General features: G+C 38.1%; 1 long non-coding RNA gene across 1 annotated transcript; it reads right to left on the minus strand.

The window, feature by feature from the left end:
• Positions 1-7,680: 7,680 nt before the first annotated feature.
• LOC137501496 (uncharacterized) lies at positions 7,681-8,260 on the minus strand. The gene is made up of 3 exons (XR_011018575.1): positions 8,119-8,260; positions 7,935-8,029; positions 7,681-7,833 (listed from the first exon to the last, which is right to left on the minus strand). It is a non-coding gene; the product is annotated as an uncharacterized lncRNA (long non-coding RNA).
• Between the last annotated feature and the right edge of the window lie 988 nt (positions 8,261-9,248).

Below are 9,248 nucleotides of genomic sequence, written 5' to 3' on the forward strand. Positions count from 1 at the left end.
CTCCTGACGAAAAAATGCACATGAAAAAAAGGTTTAGAGGTGGAATTCTATCACGTTTGGTCAATTTCCAGTCAGGTTGGTCTTGTTCTGTATATATTGTGGAAGAGTAAAGTCACCATTTCGGTTCCCTATAAACCGCCAGTCCATTCCGGAACATGAAATGTTATTTACGTTTAAAACCTACCTTTGGACAGGTGGATGCTAAATATAAATTTTGGTTCGAATGTCTTCAGTAGTTTTCAAGTTGTAAGGAATACGCTTTACACGCACCCGCTCGTGTGTTAAGTCCGATGGGACTTGTACAGCAGAACGGTCCGTTAATGATATCTCCCTTATTAATCCTCGTATCGAAATGATGCACATGAGAAAAAAGGTTTAGAAATTAATTTCTACCAAGGCAGGTAGATTTAAATTAATGTTGGTTGTGTATATTTTGTGGAAGTGCAAAATCACGGTTTCGGTTTCGTATAAACCTCCAGTCAGTTCAGGGATTTAGAAACAATATTTGCCTTAAAACCTATCAAGGACAGGTGTATATTCTAAATATGAGTCTTGGTGGAAATACATCCAGTAGTTTGTAGCACTCGCGTACATACGGCGTAATTAAGGAAGAAAATAATTCAGTTAAGAAAGTTGAAAGTAATAGAAAATGGATTATAACTGAGGACACCCGGATAACGACAAATATGTAAATGCCAAGTTAATGTATTGGAAAATCAAATGCCTCTCAATAAATTATGCTAGTGTGAGTTATGGATATAATAAAGCAGTAACAGAGGAGAAATTTAGGTCCAGTCATTCCTAGGTAAACAAATAATAAGAAGATGACTGATTGTGTTATTACTCAATCTATTCGAGAGCGGTTATAAACTCCAACGATATTCCGCCAATATCCCGCAGATAGGCCGATTGACGCCTCTCTTGCCTTCTACCCAAGGAACAACCACGAATTTAAAAGCATGATGTGGAAAATGGCAATACGTTACTTCCCTGCTGGCATGCAGTCAGAGACATTGCCATGGTAACCTGTAGGTTCGTTGTCGGTCTGTCGGTCACTCAATGCAGAGCATGATACCAGCGGAAAATTGTAAATTTCTCCGTCATGTGAAGAGTAAGGTAAATTATGAACATAACGAAAGTTGTTTATAACGAAGAGACGTTTCACGTACGGTAAACGAAGTTTACAGAAAATAATAGTATAAGAGAAAATGGAGAACCCCCATCTGTTCAAAGATTTAAAAATAATATGCATATTGTAACCTTCCCCGTTATGAGTATACTCTAAATATGAAGTTTGGTTGAGATCTATCCAGCCGTTTCGACGTGATGGTCGAAAAACCATTCTGGTTTTCCTATAAACCCCCCGTCTATTCAAAGATTTTGAAATGATATGCATATATAAACCTTTCCCGGGTTGAGTATACTCTAAATATGAAGTTTGGTTGAGATCTATCCAGCCGTTTCGACGTGATGGTGGAAAAACCATTCTGGTTTTCCTATAAACACCCCGTGTATTCAAAGGTTTTAAAATGATATTCATATCGAAACCTTCCTCGGGATGAGTATACTCTAAATATGAAGTTTGGTTGAGATCTATCTAGCCGTTTCGACGTGATGGTGGAACAGACAAACAGACAGACAAACAGACAAACAGACAAATAAACAGACACGAAACGTAAAAACCGCCGATTCGGTCTTGAGTTCACCTAAAACGGATAAATATCTGAAAAATTGGCAAAACAAAAGAAATTACAGACAGCGGACCCCCTACAATTTTATTTATATAGATTTATTTATATCATAAAGAAGTCATGTTGTCATAGCAAAACGAATATGCAACGAAGAAATGAATCCGAAGAAATAAGCATTATTTACTGCATTAAATATTAGTTTATTTACATGTTAAGCGATATGTAGTAGTAATAATAATAACAACAACAAACGTGTGCAATAAGGAAAAAGGAAATAAATACAAGTAAATATAAATATAATTTACAACATTTAGAGCCATTCCATGGTCACTGAATTACAAAGCAGGGGCATGAATAAACAAACATAATAAACATGAATACTAATATTTAAAAAGCAAAAAGCAAAGTCATCTCCGTACAAACCATGAAAGCCATTGGAAGGGGGGAAGGTGAAGGCTTCCACTATCCATGACGTTGGCACTTGGTGGGGTGGGGTGGAGTGGTTAGCTCAACGCATGACCGCCTTTGCCCCAATAGTTAACTGGTACTCATTTATCGTACGCAAAACATTCCTTCCAAATTACGTTAAACCTCTGTCACTCATTATTATTCTTATTCTTATTATTATTAATAAATTGCAAATGGGAAATACCCCGGTGGCAACGGTCACTTACAGTAATGTGATAATAAAGTTAACATAATTACCCAACTACAACAAACAAACAAACAAACAAACAAACAACAAGAGTACAAGAAGCAGATATATGGAAGGAAAATATAACAAGAATTACTGCTAGTTTAATATTCTAAATCGAGCAACATCATATACAAATTCACACACAACTTAAGTATTTACAGTGCTTAACAATTTGGCTTACAATATTATAGGTTGACCTTACTACTAGCTTAACATTATAAGTGATAATTAAGTGAAGTTAAACCGTAATTACCCTACAACAACAACATTACAACAAGCAAGAGATACTACTAATTTTACTTTCTAAATCCAGTGTCATTAATACATATTCACACACAACTTAAGTATTTCCAGTACTTAACACTACAAATTACAATACTATAGATTGAACTTACTACTAGCTTAACACTACAAGTGATAATAAAGTTAAATCATACTACCCAACAACTACAACAACTCAAGTACAAAAAGGAATTCCATGGAAAAAAATATTACAAGAAATACTACTAGTCATTCTAAATCCAGCATCATGTACAGTTTCATACACAATTTAATTATTTCCAAGACTTGCCACTGTGGCTTACAAAATTACAGATTGTGCTTACTACTGGCTTAACGTTACAAGTGATGATAAAATAAAGTTAAAAACATTGTTAATTAACCAAGAACAACAACAATTACAAAAACATGAGTACAGCAAGCACTTCCCTGGAAAGAGAATACCACAAGAAAAAGCCTCCCAGTTTCACAATCGAAACCAAGCAGAAAATCACAAATTCAGTGCCCGTAATTTACAACTTTTACTTTTCATTTTACACAAATGGTCTTCTTAAATGACTTGATATCACAAGGGAATCTATCAAAGACTGCCGCAGGTAATTTATTCCAATCCCTTATGGTCCTGTTGACGAAGGAAAACTTGCCCACATCCGTATGCTGGTTTCTGGCCCTAATTTTATGCTTATGATAATTTCTCGATAAGTATGAGGGAGGTTATAACCTATTCCTAATACAACTCCAAGCAGCCCTTCCCGTATAGCTCTTATAAAGACCACACAGGCGAGCTCTAGTTCTTCTAGATTCAAGACTTTCCCAATTAATGGTATTCCTTCTATTCCCAGTTACGAAACGCATCGCTCTTCTTTGAACTTTCTCTAGGGAATTTATTAAACCAACATGCAGATCCATATTCGAGAATGGGTCTTACAACGTATTTATAAGGTTTATTTAAACCTACTAGGGTGGTGAGCACATAAATAAGAATTCCAATGAAAGTATTTTCCTTCTGGACCTTCATGCCAGACAGATATTTTTTTTAAACAGATTTTTTTCACTATAATATGATTAATCTGTAGAGCAAAACCGCTATGCAGTGTGCGTATCATAGCAATCGAGATGGAATTGGTAATGTACTATGTATCTGTAGAGCCTATATACGACTTTTTACAATTACTTCTAAAGTGAATTTCAGCTGTGTGACAATGCTAAAAAGACTATGGACTTAGAGATTGGCATTCCTGAAGAGGGTTTTCTACACTTTCCCATTTTCACACATTGATTCAAGAGTCTGTATTGACTTGTGACAAAACCACTGTATTCTTCCGAAAACCACTGATAGGGACAGGTTTGGTTGTGATCCACAGAAAACAAATTATAATGACCGGTTAGGTAGTGATCCATCGAAAACCACTGATTGTCGCAGGGTTAGGTTAGGTTCGACAGGATTTGTAATTGAGCGACTGTTGTCATTGAAAAAACTGTCGTGACGACTGAAGGCAATAAACATAAAACTGAATCCATTGGTCTACAAAGTTTTCATTCAGTAGATACGCTAGGAACTGGCGAACCAAAACCGTACATACAAAGTTTACAGGAATCAACAAAACAGGATATTAATTCGTGGTACTCACTGTTCTTTAAAGAGAAGAAATATCCTGTCAACAATAGCTGCAGTGAACATGCTTTTTCACTATTATTGTCTGGCCCCATGGCTAAATGGTTAGCGTGCTGGCCTTTGGTCACAGGGTGTGGGTTTGATTCTCGACAGGGTGGGGAATTTGAACCACCGTTGGTTAATTTCTCTGGCACGGGGGCTGGGTGTATGTCGTCTTCATCAACATTTCACTATTATTGTGTAAAATAGAAACTTACTAGTTTTGACAAGTACAGTATGTTCAACAGCGACTCCTGAATGATGACGGGCAGGATGTCCAATCTCACTAATCTATGTTCCAGACTATTTCTACTTAAAAAATTGTATTTGTCCTTTAATGTGATTTTGCAATTTTTGCTGAATATTTATGTGGCTGAAATGAAGGTGGATAAGCTACATGGTCTCCTTTATATAGGAAGAATGTATCGTGGAAATTAAACTCAATTTCGGTTTCATGTACATTACAGTTTCTCTAAGATATATTGATAGTAATTCAGTCATGTACGACGACGATATATTTCATGGTAAAGACAGCTGCCTCTGTGGATCAGTGGTAGAGTGACGGCGTCCGAATCCCAAGATAGCGGGTTCAAACCCGGCAGAGGTAGTCGGATTTTTGAAGGGCAGAAAAAAGTCCATTCGACACTTCATGTCGTACGATGTCGGCATGTAAAAGATCTCTGGTGACACATTTGGTGTTTACCCGACAAAATTCATTAAATCTCAGCCACAGACGCCCAAGAGAGTTTCGGTTTACTCGGTCTGCCATCTAGTGGGCCTAGAGTATAACGGAACGTCAAAATTGACGAGCAGACAGCCAGATGGCGTCAACTTGAAATGTCTGCACACGGTAGCTGAGGCCATACGATTATTATTATTATTATGGTAAAGACGAATTACTTTGCAATGCTATCTATCTTAATGGTAATGTACTATGTACCTCTACTAGTGTAGGCTACTGAGTGCATGATTCGAAGCAGTGTATCGATTCATTCAAGTGTCTGAGTGAATCGATTCACAGGAACGGCAAGCTCACGGCACACAAATCATGCACAATCACGGCTCAGTGAGCCACACGACACACACGGCTCCTTATAGGCACACTGGACACTGGCGGGGAGTCGAGATTTCGCTGCAGCGAGCCAAAGTGAATCATGGCACACTGAAAGAATCGTACGCAGTCACGGATCAGTGAGACACAACACACACACGGTTCATTATCGGTACACTGGACATTGGCGGGGAGCCGAACTTCCTCTGAAGCAATACATACAGAGTCATGGTACACTGAAAAAATCGTATGCTATAATGGACTCTCGAGCTCAGCTCATTTGCTATTGGCTTTACGTCGCACCGACACAGATAGGTCTTATGGCGACGATGGGACAGGAAAGGGCTAGGACTGGGAAGGAAGCGGCCGTGGCCTTAATTAAGGTACAGCCCCAGCATTTGCCTGGTGTGAAAAATGGGAAACCACAGAAAACCATCTTCAGGGCTGCCGACAGTGGGGTTCGAACCCACTATCTCCCGAATACTGGATACTGGCCGCACTTAAGCGACTGCAGCTATCGAGCTCGGTTCAGCTCATTTGAAAATATTACCTATTCGCATCCACTGTCCTCTTCTTACAGGGAGTTTTAAACAATACATGGATTTATTTGCAGTGTTAAAAAGATAGAACACAATTCCAAAGTACCTAGGTTGTAAGTAGGTAGTCAATTAGGTTATTCTAATTACTGTATTAGTTTAATCAATCAGTATCTTTATAACTAGTTGACGTTCGACAATTACTTAAACTCAGCTCTCTAGCCTCCACACCTGGCTGAGTGGCTCAGACGGTCGAGGCGCTGGCCTTCTGAACCCAACTTGGCAGGGCCGAGCTCAGTGCGGTGGTATTTGAAGTTGCTCAGCTTCATGTCAGTAGATTTACTGACACATAAAAGAGCTCCTGCAGGACTAAATTCCAGCACCTCGACGTCTCAAAAAAACCCTAAAAGTTGATAGTGGGACATAAAGCCAATAACATTATTATTTAGCCTACCCTATGACTATGAGTCATGCTCATGACCACTCGAAATTGTCTGTTTTATATTTGGAAGAACCACTCGGTATTCTCTTAGTTTGTATGTCGCATCATTGCACAATACTTCAATAATCGAATCACGAGGTTACCGATGTACGTGGACAGTGAGTATGTAAGTAGACTGATGCAATAGCTTAAATAAATGATGTTTAATCAGAAAACCAGTGGGCCACTGTACATCTCCTGTAGCCTATACAAAATATGACGATTTTAAAAAAGCCTCTGCTGATAGAAAAAGACATTTTCAAAGATGACCGAGTTAGCTGGCCGTGCGTTTAGGGTCGCGTAGCTATGAGCTTGCATTCGGGGAATGGTGGGTTCAAATCCTACCGTCGGCAGCCGTTAAAATGGTTTTCGGTGGTTTCCCATTTTCACACCAGACACATGCTTGTGCTGTACCTTAATTAAGACCACGGCCGCTTCCTTCCCACTTCTAGCCCTTTCCTATCTCTTCTATCCTCTTTGTCGCCATAAGATCTATCTGTGTTGGTGCGACGTTAAGCAAATTGATTTATATTTAATATGTGGGCTACTTATTGTGGACACAGGTATTTTTATATGTAATTCTCTCTATATATATACAGTATATGTGAGTTGTGACTTTCAGAGAACTGTGGAAAACCATTAGATAGTGTATAAAATTTGAGTTATGTCAGTATTTTAACAGGCGTACAATGTTTACATGGTGTATTGGTGACAGAGTGCTGTCTCCCCCTCTCTCTCCCCCCCCCCCTCCTCACATAGCGCCACAGCAGTTCTAGATAATTCCACTCCGATTGGACACTGATCCCCACCTGCACATCTATACCGCCCTGTAACTTGTAGATACACAATTCCCACAATTTTGAAATGTAACTTCGTTATATCAGAAAGGACGGGGCAATCAGAAATGTATTATTTCCCAGCAAAGTTATAACATTCTTAATCTCATGGAATGGCTCTTACAATGGTACAGCTAACTCCTCGGCTTCTCTTCTTTCTTCTTCTTCTTCTTCTTCTTCTTCTTCATCTTCCTCCTCTGATTCACTGCTTCCATGATGAATGACTAGTTCCTCCACTTCAGGAAGACCTCTCACCTCATTATTGTAGAACTCGACAATCTTCTTCTCAGTGTGTTTCACTTCATTTCTCCACATCTCTGCTGTCACCTATAAGATATATTGAAGTATCACAACCTGACAAGTATATTATAAACTCCACTTGCCTATATCCAATAAATAACATTTCCACTTGGCCTACTTGAACAAGAGATTCTTTCCACACAGCTGTAGCTCTGTCCAATCCGTGACCAGGTCTTGAAGCCACTGTTTTGTTATAATACTGTTTTGCCACAGACCATACAAATTCGATGGCATTGAAAAATGAGTGGTATGGAGGAAGTCGTAAGACAGTATGGCCTTCACTGTGCAGCATCTCGTCAACAATGTACCTGGTTTTAAAGAAACAGAGAAATATTGTTATGCATACATGAAAGTCAAATACATGAGTGTAAACAACATTATCTAAACTTATGTTTACGTGCTTCTGTACCTCTTTAAGTGACTTCGATTCATATTACACAACCTTTGCAGCTCATCTTTTGTAGCATTTTCTGGTGGAGAAACTCCATTCTGCCTTAACCATGACTGTAAATGAAAGGAAAAATAAAAATTAATTTCTGTAACATCATTAAACATCATTCAGTAGAAGGAAATATTCAATTAAGTATAATTACCACTAATTGATCCTTCCTCCATTTCGTTGTTGGTTGATGCTCAACAAGCTTACAGTGATATGGTGCATTATCCATTACAATAACACAGGGTCCTATATTTCTTAATCCTACGATTAATTGCGTCTTCACCCACATCTGAAATTTCTCGCTGTTCATAGCACCATGGTAATCCTGGTTTCTCTTCAAGTTTGTAGCAAATATCAAATCAGCACCTGTAAGAATTTTAAGTTTTAGTATGAAGTTATTTCTTCTAAAAAAAGTATTCCCTAAAAATGAGATCACCCTTCTTCAAGGATAGGCCTATTAATAAAAAATGTGATTTCTGTTGAATGATACAAAAAGCTGTCTGATTTTAAGTGAAACCAACTACTGTGTAGCAAAGTCACCTGATGATGAAGTCAATGAATTACTACTTACACTACTTTATCGTAACATCTCTCATGAATGTATCTCCATTAGTAGGCCTATATCTGGATTAGAAGTCCACGATCACTTGCATTAAAGATATAAGTATAAACACCCATTTCAATACCTTAGAACAAATGTAATTGCTGCGAACACTGAACCTATATCAGGCAGTAAGAAATAAGAAGCTTGGAAGGTGTTTAACAGTCAGGTATCAAGCACTGATTCAGGTGGAGATTGTCGAATGCAGAATAAACATAATAAATAGGCCTACAATACAAGTAATTTACTGATACAAATATCCAGTAATATTATATGAAAATACACTGAGTAAGTTTTGATTGAAATACCTCTCTAAGGTTAATCATTGGCCTAAAGTGAATACCTGCAAGTCTTTTTAATAACAGTGGAGAAGTCAAAATCAAAAACCACGTACAGAGCTCAATGAGCGGTAAGTTATAATGCCACTTCCGACCTAGTGCCAGTCAATTTCAATCAATCAGTCACCACTGATCTGCACTTAGGACAGTCGCCCAGGTGGAAGATGTAGTTTCAGGGATAGGCCTAGTATTTTCTTCAATAATTGCAAAGAATTTGGAAATTTATTGAACATCTCCCTTGGTAAATTATTCCAATCCCTAACTCCCTTCTTAAAAAAAACCAAATATTTGGCCCACTTTTCATCAACTTTATCACTGTTTTGTGATCTTACCTACTTTTAAAAT

This window comes from Anabrus simplex, chromosome 7 (genome assembly GCF_040414725.1).
Source record: "Anabrus simplex isolate iqAnaSimp1 chromosome 7, ASM4041472v1, whole genome shotgun sequence".
NCBI lineage: Eukaryota > Metazoa > Arthropoda > Insecta > Orthoptera > Tettigoniidae > Anabrus > Anabrus simplex.